The following is a 14,832-nucleotide window of genomic DNA, read 5'->3' on the forward strand; positions in this document are numbered from 1 at the left end:
GGGGTCTTTTGTGTCTCCATACAAATTTTAAGGTTTTTTGTTCTAGTTCTGTGCAAAATGCCATTGGTAATTTGGTAGGGGTGGCACTGAATATGTAGATTGCCTTGGGTAGTATAGTCATTTTGACAATATTGCTTCTTCCAATTCAGGAACATGGTATATCTTTCCACCTGTGTCATCTTCGGTTCCTTTCATCAGCGTTTTACAGGTTTCCAAGTACAGGTCTTTTGCCTCCTTAGGTAGGTTTATTCCTAGGTATTTTATTCTTTTTAATGCGATGGTAAATGGGATTGTTTCTTTAATTTCTCTTTCTGGTCTTTTGTTGTTAGTGTATAGAAATGCAACAGATTTCTGTGTATTAATTTTGTATTCTTCACCTTTACCGAATTCATTGATGAGCTCTAGTAGTTTTCTGGTAGCATCTTTAGGATTTTCTATGTATAGAATCATCTCATCTGCAAATCGTCACAGTTTTACTTCTTCTCTTCCAATTTGGGTTCCTTTTATTTCTTTTTATTCTCTGATTGTCATGGCTCAGACTTCCAAAACTATATTGAATAAAAGTGGTGAGAGTGCATATCCTTGTGTTATTCCTGATCTCAGAGGAAATGCTTTCAGCTTTTCACCTTTGAGTATGATGTTAGTGGTAGGTTTGTCATATATGGCCTTTATTATGTTGAGGTATGTTCCCTCTATTCCCGCTTTCTGGAGAGCTTTTTAATCATAAAGGGTGTCGAATTTTGTCAAAAGCTTTTTCTACATCTATTGAGATGATCTTATGGTTTTTATTCTTCAATTTCTTGATGTGGTGTATCACACTGATTGATTTGCAGATGTTGAAAAATCCTTGATTCTCTAGGATAAATCCCACTTGATCACGGTGTATGAACCTTTTAATGTACTATTGAATTCAGTTTGCTAGTATTTTGTTGAGGATTTTTGCATCTGTGTTCATCAGTGATATTGGCCTATAATTTTCTTTTTTTGTGATATCTTTGTCTGGTTTTGGTGTCAGGGTGATGGTGTCCCTCACAGAAGAAGCTTGGGAGTGTTCCTTCCTCTGCTGATTTTTGGAATAGTTTCAGAAGGATAGGTGTTAAGTCTCCTCTAAATGTTTGCTAGAATTTGCCCGTGAAGCCATCTGGTCCTGGACTTTTGTCTGTTGGGGAGTTTTTAATCACAGTTTCAATTTCAGTACTTGTGATTGGTTTGTTCATATTTGTGTGTGGATGATTTCCTACCTTTACTGCATGTTTGCCTTTACTAGTGGGCTCTTCCATTTGTAATTTTCTTGTTTCTTGTGGTGGCCTTTTCTTTTTCACCTAGAGAATTTCCTTTATCATTTGTTGCAAAGCTGGTGTGGTGGTGCTGAATTCTCTTAGCTTTTGCTTGTCTGTAAAGCTTTTGATTTCTCCATCAAATCTGAAAGAAAGCCTTGCTGGATAGAGTGTTCTTGGTTATAGGTTCTTCCCTTTCCTCACTGTAAATATATCATGTCACTCCCTTCTGGTTTGCAGGGTTTCTGCTGAGAAATCAGCTGATAACCTTATGGGAATTCCCTTGTATGTTATTTGTTGCTTTTAATATTTTTTCTTGTTGTTAATTTTTGTCAACTTGATTAGTATGCATCTCAGCATGTTCCTCCTTGTCCGTCCTGCCTGCGGCTGTCTGAGCTTCTTGGACTTGGGTGACTGTTTCCATTCCCATGTTAGGGAAGTTTTCAGCTATTATCCTTCAGATATTTTCTCAGGTCATTTCTCTCTCTCTTCTCCTTCTGCAGTACCTGTAATGAGAATGTTGATGCATTTAATGTTGTCCCAGGTCTCTGAGACTGTCCTTGTTTCTTTTCATTCTTTTTCTTTATTTTGTTTCATGGCAGTGATTTCTACCATTCTTTCAGCTCACTTATTCTTTCTTCTGCCTCAGTTATTCTGCTATTGATTCCTTCTAGTGTATTTTTCATTTTAGTTATTGTACTGTTCATCTCTGTTTGTTTTTTCTTTAGTTCTCCTACGTCTTTGTTAAACATTTCTTGTATCTTTTCGATCTGTACCTCCATTCTTTTTCTGAGATCATTTTTACTATCATTATTCTGAATTATTTTTTGGGTAGATTGCCTATCTCCACTTCACCTGGTTGTTCTTCTGAGGTTTTACCTTATTCCTTCATCTGGGGCATATTCCTCTGCCATCCCATTTTGTCTAACTTTCTTTGATTGTGGTTTCCATTATGCAGGCTGCAGGGTTGTAGTTCTTCTTGCTTCTGCTGTCTGACTCCACAGTGGATGAGGCTGTCTAAGAGGCTTGTGCAGGCTTCCTGGTGGGAAGGACTGGTTCTTGCCCACTGGTGGGTGGAGCTGGGTCTTGTCCCCCTGATGGGCAGGGCTGTGTTTATTGGGCAGCTGTGTGCTCAGGAAGACTTTAAGCAACCTGTCTGCTGATGGGTGGGGCGGTGTTCCTGCCCTCTTGGTTGTTTGGCCTGAGTCATCCCAGCACTGGAGCCTACAGGCTGTGGGGTGGGGCCAGGTCTTGGTGGGAAAATGGCCTCCAGGAGTGCCCATGCTAATGAGTACTCCTCAGAACTACTGCCGCTAGTGTTTTTGTCTCCACAGTGAGCCACAGCCACACCACACCTCTGCAAGAGACCCTCCAATACTAGCAGGTAGGTCTGGCCCAGTGTCTTATGAAGTCACTGCTTTTTTTTCCTGGGTCCTGGTGTGCACAAGACCTTGTGTGTGCCCTCCAAGAGTGGAGTTTCTGTTTCCTCCAGTCCCGTGGAATTCCTGTGATCACACCCTGCTGGCCTTCAAAGCCAGATTCTCTTGGGGCTCCTCCTCCAATTGCCAGACCCCCAGGCTGGGGATCCTGACGTGGGACTCAGGACATTCACGCCTGTGGCAGAACTTCTGTGGTATAATTATTTTCCAGTTTGTGGGTCACCCACCCAGTGAGTATGGGATTTGATTTTATTGTGATTGCACCCCTCCTACTGTCTCGTTGTGGCTTCTTCTTTGTCTTTGGATGTAGAGTATCTTTTTTGGTAGGTTCCACCATTTTTTTTGTTGACGGTTGTTCAGCAGTTAGTTGTAATTTTGGTGTTTTTGTAAGAAGAGGTGAGCTCACGTCCTACTACTCCACCATCTTGTCTTTGTCTAGCAACTTTAATTATTGCCACACACGAGGAGTTACCCAGGGTCACACAACTGGTCCGTGGTGGAGCCAGGATTCTAACCCAAGCAGCTGGCTCTAGAGTTAATGCTCTTACCCACTATAGTACATCTACTGCAACCTATGTCTCTGTGTCTCCTATAATAATAAGTGAAATGTGAGCTGCTCACAGTTTAAGACCAGTTAGTATCCACTCTGTATTTGTTAACAAATTAATTAATAGGAAAAAACAACAACAACAGTCTCTTTGCACCCCATGATGGCAGGTCAGAACTGGAAGACCTGATTTATTTCAGACCCACTTGAGTTGAGATGCCTCAACTTTTACAGTGGTGGCAGATTAGGAGCCTCTCAAGACAACTCCCATTGCTTCAGCTCTTTGGGGATGATGGGACCACTTCCTCACTTCCCATCCTTACTCCTGGGGAACTAATTAGAAGTACTGCTTCCTCTAACTTCATGCTGATATCAAGGAGGTTGAGAGGCATGATAAACAAGATCTTGGGGCTTCCCTGGTGGCGCAGTGGTTGAGAGTCCGCCTGCCGATGCAGGGGACACACGTTCGTGCCCCAGTCCGGGAAAATCCCACATGCTGCGGAGAGGCTGGGCCCGTGAGCCATGGCCACTGAGCTTGTGTGTCCGGAGCCTGTGCTCCACAACGGGAGAGGCCACAACAGTGAGAGGCCCGCGTACCGCAAAAAAAAAACAAAAAAAAAACTTTACCCTCAAAGAACTTATATTTGAATGGATATCAAAGCTATTTCAAGAAATTTTTTCATCTTATGGCCCCTTCAGTAAGCTGTGGTGCCCTCTTCAATAGCTACACAAAATGTGGAGTATATTATGTGTCCAGACTTGGTCACTCTTTCCAAGATTCTTGCTGTTTCAGCTTAGGATATTTAACATGAAATCACCACTGCAATGTGGTGCCTCCCTAGATGAATTTTAAGTTTTAATAATTTTTCATTTTCACCTTTGAGAGTAGCTTTGTATACATTTTAAAAATTAAAAAATCAAAGCAAAACATGGCCAACACTTTGATGTGAGTCCAAGCTTTGGTAAAATGCATAAAAGTAACACCAAGTCCAAGAGAAATTGAAACTCTAAGCACATTTTGCTTGCATTCATTCCTTGTTTCTAGTTTAATAAATATTTCCCAGAATGGAGTTTGTAAATCAAAGTAAATATATATATACACACATAAAAAAATATATAAAATGCTTACTTATTCCCTTTTGGGTTCTATGTCAATTGTGTACATTTCATAAATATAAACATAAGACATATTTGCTAAGGAATTACATTTGTTGATGTGGCAACCTCATGGCTTAAAGTATAAAAAATTCATACCTTGTCAGTTATGAATTGCATTTCCCCCATTTGTATAGAATATGGAATTTTTTTGATTACTGGCTAAAAATGTACATGATACTATTTCAGATGTAAGTATTGCTTAAAAAAAAATATCAACATCACCCTGCCTTAAGAGATGAAACATCTGAAAACTATAATCCTTTTAAATAAATTTTAAAAAATCTATTCTTTGCTCATTTATTCAGCTTTCTTCTCACTATAGCCAATTACCAACCTTATCAGTCCGTTTCCTTTTATTTATATTTTAGTCGAATGAGTGTCATAACAGGAAGGAAGTATGAATACCCTTTAATACTTACAGATTTTTTTTCAAATTTAAACATCTTTCTTGCTGAGCAGAATTAATGCACTGACTCACTCCCACAGCTATCACCCTGGATGCCCTTTTTCTATTTCATTACCATTTTGTGTATGAACACATCACTGGTGTGGTATTTATCTTGATAGGTAGTGAAAAAACAGTCTTGCCTCAAAAAGCCACGCCATGTTTCCAGCCCTTGTTTATAAGGCATCTTCCAGCAGCAATCTCACTGCAGAGTTGCATGTACTAAATGGTGGCCCAACTCAGATCACTGGTATTCTCCCTGAGTAAAATCCTATGTATGCTGTCAGTTTAATTGGTGCCACAGATAACTGTGACCCTTTTTCCCCTTCAACTGCTTATAGTCATTTTAAGATCTGTCATCACAGCTTAAGGTATGATTATGTCTAATAGTGCTTTATTTTGCAGTGGGTATATCACAGTTATTGCCATATACAGAAAATTCTGACTGACATTTCCAGAGCTTTTTGGTGACAGAGTAAGTAAAGCAGTATATTACCTCTTTCTATGACTGCCAGGTGAATAACCCAACACAACTACCTAATATCTTGAGAGAAGGCCTTACTATTTTGGAGAGCCTTTTCCCCCATTTCACATCCCCACAGCACTGCCCTTTATTCCTCTCCTCTGAGTTTATCTCCCTAATTTAAATTCTAACTTCAGATATATCAGTTGACTAATATTAAACTTAACTTCCAAAAGGAGTCCATTTAAATACCTTCCTTCTGTACTTAATGATACAGATTTAAGGTCGAATATTTGTCATTTTTTAATGAAAATAGCTAGGAAGCATTAAAAAATAAAGTGAACAATTGGCATTGAAATATTTGGTAAACAAAATCATTTCAGTTATTTCTGTCCTACCACCTAACCTATTTGCCGTAACCTATGAATTTGGCCAAAATGCAGGAAGTCTAAATCAAGCTGACATTCAAAGGTTATACTCATTAATGTCTAAATTTTCATGTTGAGTTCCTGCTACTGTATTACAATTCCGATTTCCATATCAAATTTATTAAGTTTTCCTTACTGTTAAAATCCATCATTGGCCCAGCAATATACAGTAGAACCAATAATGTCTATTGATGTTTAATATGCCTAACTTTGTTGTAAATTCAGTTTCTAAAAACAAGGTCTTTGCCAGCCCTTTTATTTATAGGCAGTAGAGTATACTCAAGAGGATCTTACCTAACAATTTAGAATTATCATTACAAAATGTAAAAAGCCTGTTGTGGGCCAATTCGTCTTTAACATTAGCCAGAAGATGAACTTTGCCCAAAGAATTCTTTGGAAATATAGTATATTAATGACCCAATGGAATAAACACTTGACCATCAAAAAGCACTGAGTTTGAAAAATTGCTTTATCTTAACCCTGCTTTATACAACATAAACAGATTCATTACTGCTGAAATATGCTGCATCTCTAATTTCATTTTCACAAAACTTCAACACACCACTGCAGAATCCCGATTAGTTCTCTCAGTAAATAACTATGGCATTACCATTATTATTGTTCACTGGAAGTCCCTATTTAGAAGAAGAACAGCAGGGAAATTACTACACCGTATTCCCCACCCCCAGCAAACACATAAAAACACAAGTACACACACACCCATAGATAATAAAACACTGGAAAATGATAAGAATATTCAAGAAAATGCTTTATCTTTAGCTGTGATTCAGCTATTCAGCTAACTTTATCTAATGGTATATTATTCCATTATTTTTAAAACCCAGGAAAATATTAGCAATTGAATATTATGAGGAAAAATGTCAACCTAATTATGAAATGAAATTAAGCTATCAAGCAATGGAATACTGTGAATCATTAACCTTAAATTCTGTATTACATGGAAGCAGAAAGCAGATTTCAGATAAAAGGCTCAGACTGCATACTGTGAAATATTTTACTTTTACCTGCTCCTAGATTCTGTGGGTTTCTTTTCTGTTTCTTTATCTTTCCTTAATAACTCAAATTTTCAATTACTAGAATTTCATTCCCATTCAGTTTCTATTAAGCTAGCATTGCCTGTGGGATCTAGAAATTGAATTGATAAAGTATAACCAACCTTTTTACAGAGAAGGGCCATTTCTAAAATCCTCTAAACTCTCCTAAGCTTTGAAATTCTTGGTGTTGTGTTGTGGAATCCATTAATGTTACAGAGGGAAAGTGACAAAAGATAGTAATGCAAGACTCTAGGTACCTATGCTTTAAGCCATGAGTCATGATGCTGTCAAATGGATGGGTATTACAATTTGCTAGGTGATGGTAATTAACTAGTCTAGACTCCTTTCAAAAACTACTAAGCTACTTAGTGAATGTTTCTTAGAAGCTATACAAACTTCATAGATCAGATAACTGAACAAAATACTGGCATATATAAAAATATTTTTGGAGTGCCTACTATGAGTCAGGCAATATATTAGGCAAAGGGGATAACACCGTGAATACAATAATTATTGCTCCTTCTCTTATGGAACTTATATCTGTGGCAAAGAAATTTTGGGCAAGTAATCAAATTGAATGAATTAATGAATGGCAGTAACTGCAAAAGTCAATGGTCATGTCCTTTATATTTCAGTAAATTTTATGTTTTCTATATACGGATCCTGCATATTTTGGTTAGGGTTATTCCTAGAAATTTTATGGTGTGTATGTTGCTATTATCCAGAGATTTTTTTTTTTTTTTTTACTATATCTTCAGTTTCTTACTGGGATATTGATATTTTTCAATATTTTTCTTATATTTCATAACCTTACTGATTTCTAAGAGGATTTTATGTGGTATTTTGGGGTTTTCTAAGAAATATTCTCTGCAGTTAATAACCATTTTCCCCTTTTCCTCTCCAGCAGTTAGTCCATTACTTCTGATTTATGTCTTATTCCACTAGCCAGAAATTCTGGAAGAATGTTAAATAGATTGGGAATTCTGTTCCCCCTTGATTTTAATAAGAGTTCTGTTTTTATAATTTATATTATATGATGTGATCTGTCTTCTTAGATATCCTTTCTTTATGAAAAGGAAGTTTCCTTCCTTCTTTTCCTTAAGATTTTGTCTGTTAGGAATGGTGTTTTGTTTTGTTTTGTTTTCAACTTCTTAATTATGATTTCCTTCTCAGTTGGCTAGAATATGATTTTAAGTAATTTTTTTCAAAAAGGCCATTTGATGCTATAGTTTTAAAATCCTTGAATGAGAATTCCACTGCCATCACACATAAACATCTAGGAGGGCATACAATTCTTAGGTTACAACTTTTCTCCTTAAAATGCTATAGACAGGTAGGAATGCAAAATTGAACAGCCACTTGAGGTAGTGTTTTTGGCAGTTTATTAAAAAGTTAAATATACATCTACCATATAACCCTGCTATCCCACTCCTAGGTGTCTTCCTAAGACAAAAAGAAATTTACATTCAGATAAAACCCTATAAACAAATGTTTATGGCAGCTTTATTCACAATAGCCCCAAATTGTAAACAACCCAGATGCCCTTAAACTATTTCATACAATAAAATATAACTCAGCCATAAGAAGGAACAAACTGTTGGTTCCCATTACAACTTGGGTGAATTTTCAATGCGTTTTCCTAAGTGAAAGAAGACAGAATCAAGTGGCTATATGCTGTGTGATTCTATTTTACATGACAGACACTCCTAAAAAAGCAAAAGTACAGAGAAAAAAACAGATCAGTGCTTTCCAGGGGTTAGGAATGGGAGGAGAGATTATCCATAAAGGGGTAACTCTTGTTTAGGGGGTTGATGAAATTGTGCTGCAGGGAACTCTAGTGGTCGACACATGACTCTCTGCATTTGTCAAAACACATAGAACTGTACACCACAAAGAGTGAATTTTATTATATGATAACAACAACAACAAAATCAACTAGGATGTGGGGGGAATATGAAATACAGACTGTGACACGGGAATCACACAATATTACAAATGAATTACATAACTACACTGAAGGGGGTGGACAAGAAAGGAGCCAAGCTAAGAAACTCTGGAAAGCAGTGTTTTAACTGTTTTCAGACTAAAGACAAAAGAGCTGTTCACGAACAATGTTCTCTAGTTGGTAATTTGTTTCTAACAGAGGGATTAAGAAATGTAAAACTACTCTCTTAGATTAAAAAATTTTTTTTAGATTTTAAAAGTATTTTTGGATGCTTTTAAAGATATTTTTACTTATGTTTATATAGTAGGGTTATCAGATAAACTATAGAAAATGGGAGTCATGTTTCTTACTGTAAGAGAAAGAAGTTACAAATAAGGGAAGAAAGCTAGAATGAACCCTGTCATGTTGGATTAAAATTGGAGATATCAATATGAACTTATTCTTTTAATATATTTACATATAAATGATACAGAAATAAATTTTGATGTGTTTGTGTGCATGAGTTAGTAGCTACACATGTGTTTCCTAGCTCTATCCACTGAAAGGAGCTAGAAGGTACCCCAGTAGCAATGAACAGCTGGCACCTAAATCTTGGTTTATAAATTCCACTCTGCTATGCAAAAGACAGGACTCCTCAGAGAAACAGCTACTTCTAGGGCTAGGGCAGGAAAAACACAATATGAGCCTGGAGCATCAGAAAGTAAGGATGTTAGGGATTTCCCTGGTGGCACAGTGGTTAAGAATCTGCCTGCCCCACCATCACCCTGATACCAAAACCAGACAAAGATACTACAAAAAAAGAAAGTTACAGACCAGTATCACTGATGAATATAGATGCAAAAATCCTCAACAAAATACTAACAAACAGAATCCAACAACACATTAAAAGGATCATACACCATGATCAAATGGGATTTATCCCAGGGATGCAAGGATTCTTCAATATATGCAAATCAATCAATGTGATACACCATATTAACAAAGTGAAGAATAAAAACCATATGATCATCTCAATAGATGCAGAAAAAGCTTTTGACAAAATTCAACACCCATTTATGATAAAAACTCTCCAGAAAGTGGGCATAGAGGGAACCTATCTCAACATAATAAAGGCCATATACAACAAACCCACAGCAAACATCATTCTCAATGGTGAAAAACTGAAAGCATTTCCTCTAAGACCAGGAACAGGACAACGATGTCCACTCTCACCACTATTATTCAACATAGTTTTGGAAGTCCTAGCCACGGCAATCAGAGAAGAAAAAGAAATAAAAGGAATCCAAATCGGAAAAGAAGAAGTAAAACTGTCGCTCTTTGCAGATGACATGATACTCTACATAGAGAATCCTAAAGATGCCACCAGAAAACTACTAGAGCTAATCAATGAATTTGGTAAAGTTGCAGGATACAAAATTAATGCACAGAAATCTCTTTCATTCCTATATACTAATGATGAAAAATCTGAAAGAGAAATTATGGAAACACTCCCATTTACCATTGCAACAAAAAGAATAAAATACCTAGGAATAAACCTACCTAGGGAAACAAAAGACCTGTATGCAGAAAACTATAAGACCCTGATGAAAGAAATTAAAGATGATACCAACAGATCGAGAGATATACCATGTTCTTGGATTGGAAGAATCAACATTGTGAAAATGTCTATACTACCCAAAGCAATCAACAGATTCAATGCAATCCCTATCAAATTACCAACGGCAATTTTTATGGAACTAGAACAAATCATCTTAAAATTTGTATGGAGACAAAAAAGACCCCGAATAGCCAAAGCAGTCTTAAGGGAAAAAAGTGGAGCTGGAGGAATCAGACTCCCTGACTTCAGACTATACTACAAAGCTACAGTAATCAAGACGATATGGTACTGGCACAGAAACAGAAACATAGATCAATGGAACAAGATAGAAAGCCCAGAGATAAACCCACACACCTATGGTCAACTAATCTATGACAAAGGAGGCAAAGATACACAATGGAGAAAAGACAGTCTCTTCAATACATGGTGCTGGGAAAACTGGACAGCTACATTTAAAAGAATGAAATTAGAACACTCCCTAACACAATACACAAAAATAAACTCAAAAAGGATTCGAGACCTAAATGTAAGACCGGACACTATAAAACTCTTAGAGGAAAACATAGGAAGAACCCTCTTTGACATAAATCACAGCAAGATCCTTTTTGATCCACCTCCTAGAGTAATGGAAATAAAAAGAAAAATAAACAAATGGGACCTAATGAAACTTCAAAGCTTTTGCACAGCAAAGGAAACCATAAACAAGACGAAAAGACAACCCTCAGAATGGGAGAAAATATTTGCAAACGAATCAACGGACAAAGGATTAATCTCCAAAATATATAAACAGCTCATGCTGCTCAATATTAAAGAAACAAACAACCCAATCCGAAAATGGGCAGAAGACCTAAATAGACATTTCTCCAAAGAAGACATACAGATGGCCAAGAAGCACATGAAAAGCTCAACATCACTAATTATTAGAGAAATGCAAATCAAAACTACAATGAGGTATCACCTCACACCAGTTAGAATGGGCATCATCAGAAAATCTACAAACAACAAATGCTGGAGAGGGTGTGGAGAAAAGGGAACCCTCTTGCACTGTTGGTGGGAATGTAAATTGATACAGCCACTATAGAGAACAGTATGGAGGTTCCTTAAAAACCTAAAAATAGAATTACCATATGATCCAGCAATCCCACTACTGCTCATATACCCAGAGAAAACCATAATTCAAAAAGACACATGCACCCCAATGTTCATTGCAGCACTATTTACAATAGCCAGGTCATGGAAGCAACCTAAATGCCCATCGACAGACAAATGGATAAAGAAGTTGTGGTACATATATACAATGGAAAATTACTCAGCCATAAAAAAGAACGAAATTGAGTCATTTGTTGAGACGTGGATGGATCTAGAGACTGTCATACAGAGTTAAGTAAGTCAGAAAGAGAAAAACAAATATCATATATTAACGCACGTATGTGGAACCTAGAAAACCAGTTTGGAGGGCAGAAGTTGAGACACAGATGTAGAGAACAAACGTATGGACACCAAGGGGGGAAAACCGCAGTGGGATGGGGATGGTGGTGTGCTGAATTGGGCTATTGGGATTGACATGTGTACACTGATGTGTATAAAATTGATGACTAATAAGAACCTGCAGTATAAAAAAACAAAAACAAAAAACAACTAATACTAAACTTTCTTTGGGTTATTTGTATGGAAATATGTTAATATAAATGTTTCAGACACTGCATGAAATTTCTAAAATTCTTATATATTCTGGTATAATGTTATAAGTCATAATTCTAGTTATTATTTTAAAATGTATATCTCAGAAAAAAAAAAGGTGGTAAAGAAGGTAAAATGAGCAAATCATAAATAAAGCCAGCTATTTCAAAAACAAAACAAAACAAACAAACAAAAATTGGCCTGCCAACGCAGGGGACATGGGTTTGATCTCTGGTTCAGGAAGATCCCCCGTACTGCGGAGCAACTAAGCCCATGTACCACAACTAATGAGCCTGTGCTGTAGAGCCCGTGTGCCACAACTACTGAAGCCTGTGTGCCCAGAACCAGTGCTTCGGAACAAGAGAAGCCACTGCAATGAGAAGCCCACACACCGAAATGAAGAGTAGCCCCTTGTTCGCTGCAACTAGAGAAAGCCTGCGTGCAGCAACAAAGACCCAACGCAGCCTAAAATAAATAAATAAATAATAAAATTAAAAAAAAAAAGAAAGTAAGGAGGTTAAAAAAAAAAAAGATGGGAGTATATAAAAAAGGCTTAGGAGCCAGCCTGGAAAAGTTAATTGACAAAGTTGGAACAGCTTGAGCAACAAAATAAATAATGATTGCATTACATTATAACCGAATAATAAAATAAATATTCATGAATCCATACTAATATAAATAAGTAAATAAATAGGGGGATATGTGACAACTCTTACTCAAATAACAATTCTAAATAATATATACAAAGAAATAAGAGAAATAGAAATCACTATTAAAACACCATGGCAATATTGCCACACAGTACAATGGCTACTAAAATTAATAGGTAAAAGTTTATGCAGAAATTGGATATTTGCATAAGGTCAAAGTATCTCCCTCAAATATTTAGTAATTACAGAGGAAAAAGAGTAACAACATTAGAGAATCCTAACAAACACCAGCTTAACTAAGTGACCAAGAGTAACATCACCAGTAATAAGACTTACTGATGTTATTTAATCCCTGATATGAGACACTGAGAAGGGCCCATTGCCTCTATGGTTTCCTTACCAATAATGCACAACCTTAATCTAACGAGAAAGCATCAGACAAACAAATTGAGGCACAGTCTACAAAAATAACTGACCAGTACCCTTCAAAAGTGTCAAGGTTATGAAAGACAAAGACTCAAGAACTGGCAAAGATTGGAGGAGACTAAGGAGCCATGACAACTAAATGCAATGTGGGATCCCGGAACAAAGAAAGGACAATGGTAGAAAAAAGTTCTGTACTTTAGTTAAGAGTAGTATCCTAAGGTTGATTTCTTAGTTTTGATAAGTGTTTTTTGGTTATGTAAGATGTTAAACATAAGGGGAATCTGGGTGAATGGTAAATGAGAAATCTGTGTACTATTTTTGTCACCTTTCTTTAAGTTAAAGATGGCACTAAAAAAATGCTGTAGATGTGCCATCATCTCATAGCACTTAATGCTTCAGAGAAGTTTAAGCCCAGCCTAATTTTGTCCCTTTTTAGGTAACCTGCTTTATTTTTTCCTTCCTGGATGCTTTAAATCTGTTTTCCTCTTTCTTAAAATTTACTACATATAAAAATTAATTTGATTTTCTTTAGTGCCAACTTAAATCCTTTTACTTTTTTCCAAATCTTATCCACTTCCGTTGTTACTTTGGCCTCTTGTTATTGCATCTCATTGCTTCTCTTGTATTACATATTGTAACCTACGGGTTTCTACAGTTTGTTCAGAGGCTTGCCTTATATGCTATGGAGGATACGAGATTGTTCTAACCTTTTTGTCTGATCCCCATATTAAGCATGTTTCTGTGTGTTTGTTTATTTGTTTTTCAGAGTGATTTTCACATTCCCTCAAGCTGGAGCATATTTTCACAAGCACTATTTGGGTTCTTTGGTCATTCATCTTTAAAGTAAGAGAACTCCATCTAGACCACTTCCATCATCTTGTGATTCATGGAAAACCATTGACAACAGGATTACTGACTGATCTTGGAGTTGTTAGTTTTTATCAGTTTTAGTGTTTTTATAGTTATTTCATTGGGTGGTTGTAAGAGGTTTTACTAGGGGGTGTTAGGTAGCACACACTTTCAATCAAGCTACCTATTCAAAATGTCGGCATTTTTGCAGTATCTCCCAAGATGTTTCTGTTGAAGAATAATATTTGTACTGTGAGAGTTATATCTGGAACTCCTGTACTCCAGAATCAAAAACAAAAATGTGAAGCAATAGGTTCTATTTCACAGGCTAATTAAAGCAAGAGATTTGGTATTTCTTTACAAAAAGAATGATGAAGGTAGATAGTGGCCTGGAAACCAGTGAACCTGATTGCAAAATGAATATTTAAAAGCCCCTCTGATTTAACGTGCTCTTGTTTCCGTTCCCTTTATTCTTTACAAAGACAAAGAGTCCTCTGTAAATATTGCTTTAAGGATTATCAGGCTTCAATTTTCAATTTTGTCCAAAGGCCATAATTTAAACCATAATATTGGCTTTACAAATGTAAACAGTGATTGAACCTCTTTCCTTTAGCTAATAGAAATGCCAGTGAAATTAGAGTCAATTAAATAATTGCTTTATTAACCTAATGTATTACTGCTGTAAGACGTGCTGTGACTCATCCAGTCAGGAGGGGAGCTAGGAGAGAACAAAACTACATCAACATAAAGACAGTGGAAACCAGCATTTTGTAAAAACTTGATCCAATAAAAAGAATAAAACATTTATTGAAATTTTGATATATCAATTTCATTCTTTATAGTTTAACCATGACCGAAGATGGAAAACTCCTA

At 36.5% G+C, this 14,832-nt stretch overlaps 1 protein-coding gene and 1 long non-coding RNA gene across 2 annotated transcripts in view; one reads left to right on the plus strand and one right to left on the minus strand.

Moving 5' to 3' along the window:
- KIAA0825 (KIAA0825 ortholog) overlaps window positions 1-14,832 on the minus strand; it is a 411,447-nt gene that overhangs the window by 13,307 nt on the left and 383,308 nt on the right. The gene's annotated exons all lie outside the window — the stretch shown is intronic.
- LOC114892318 lies at window positions 5,207-14,296 on the plus strand. The gene is made up of 2 exons (XR_003792697.1): window positions 5,207-5,341; window positions 13,877-14,296. It is a non-coding gene; the product is annotated as an uncharacterized LOC114892318 (long non-coding RNA).

This window comes from Monodon monoceros, unplaced genomic scaffold (genome assembly GCF_005190385.1).
Source record: "Monodon monoceros isolate NGI ecotype Baffin Bay Population unplaced genomic scaffold, NGI_Narwhal_1 Super_Scaffold_12, whole genome shotgun sequence".
Lineage (NCBI taxonomy): Eukaryota > Metazoa > Chordata > Mammalia > Artiodactyla > Monodontidae > Monodon > Monodon monoceros.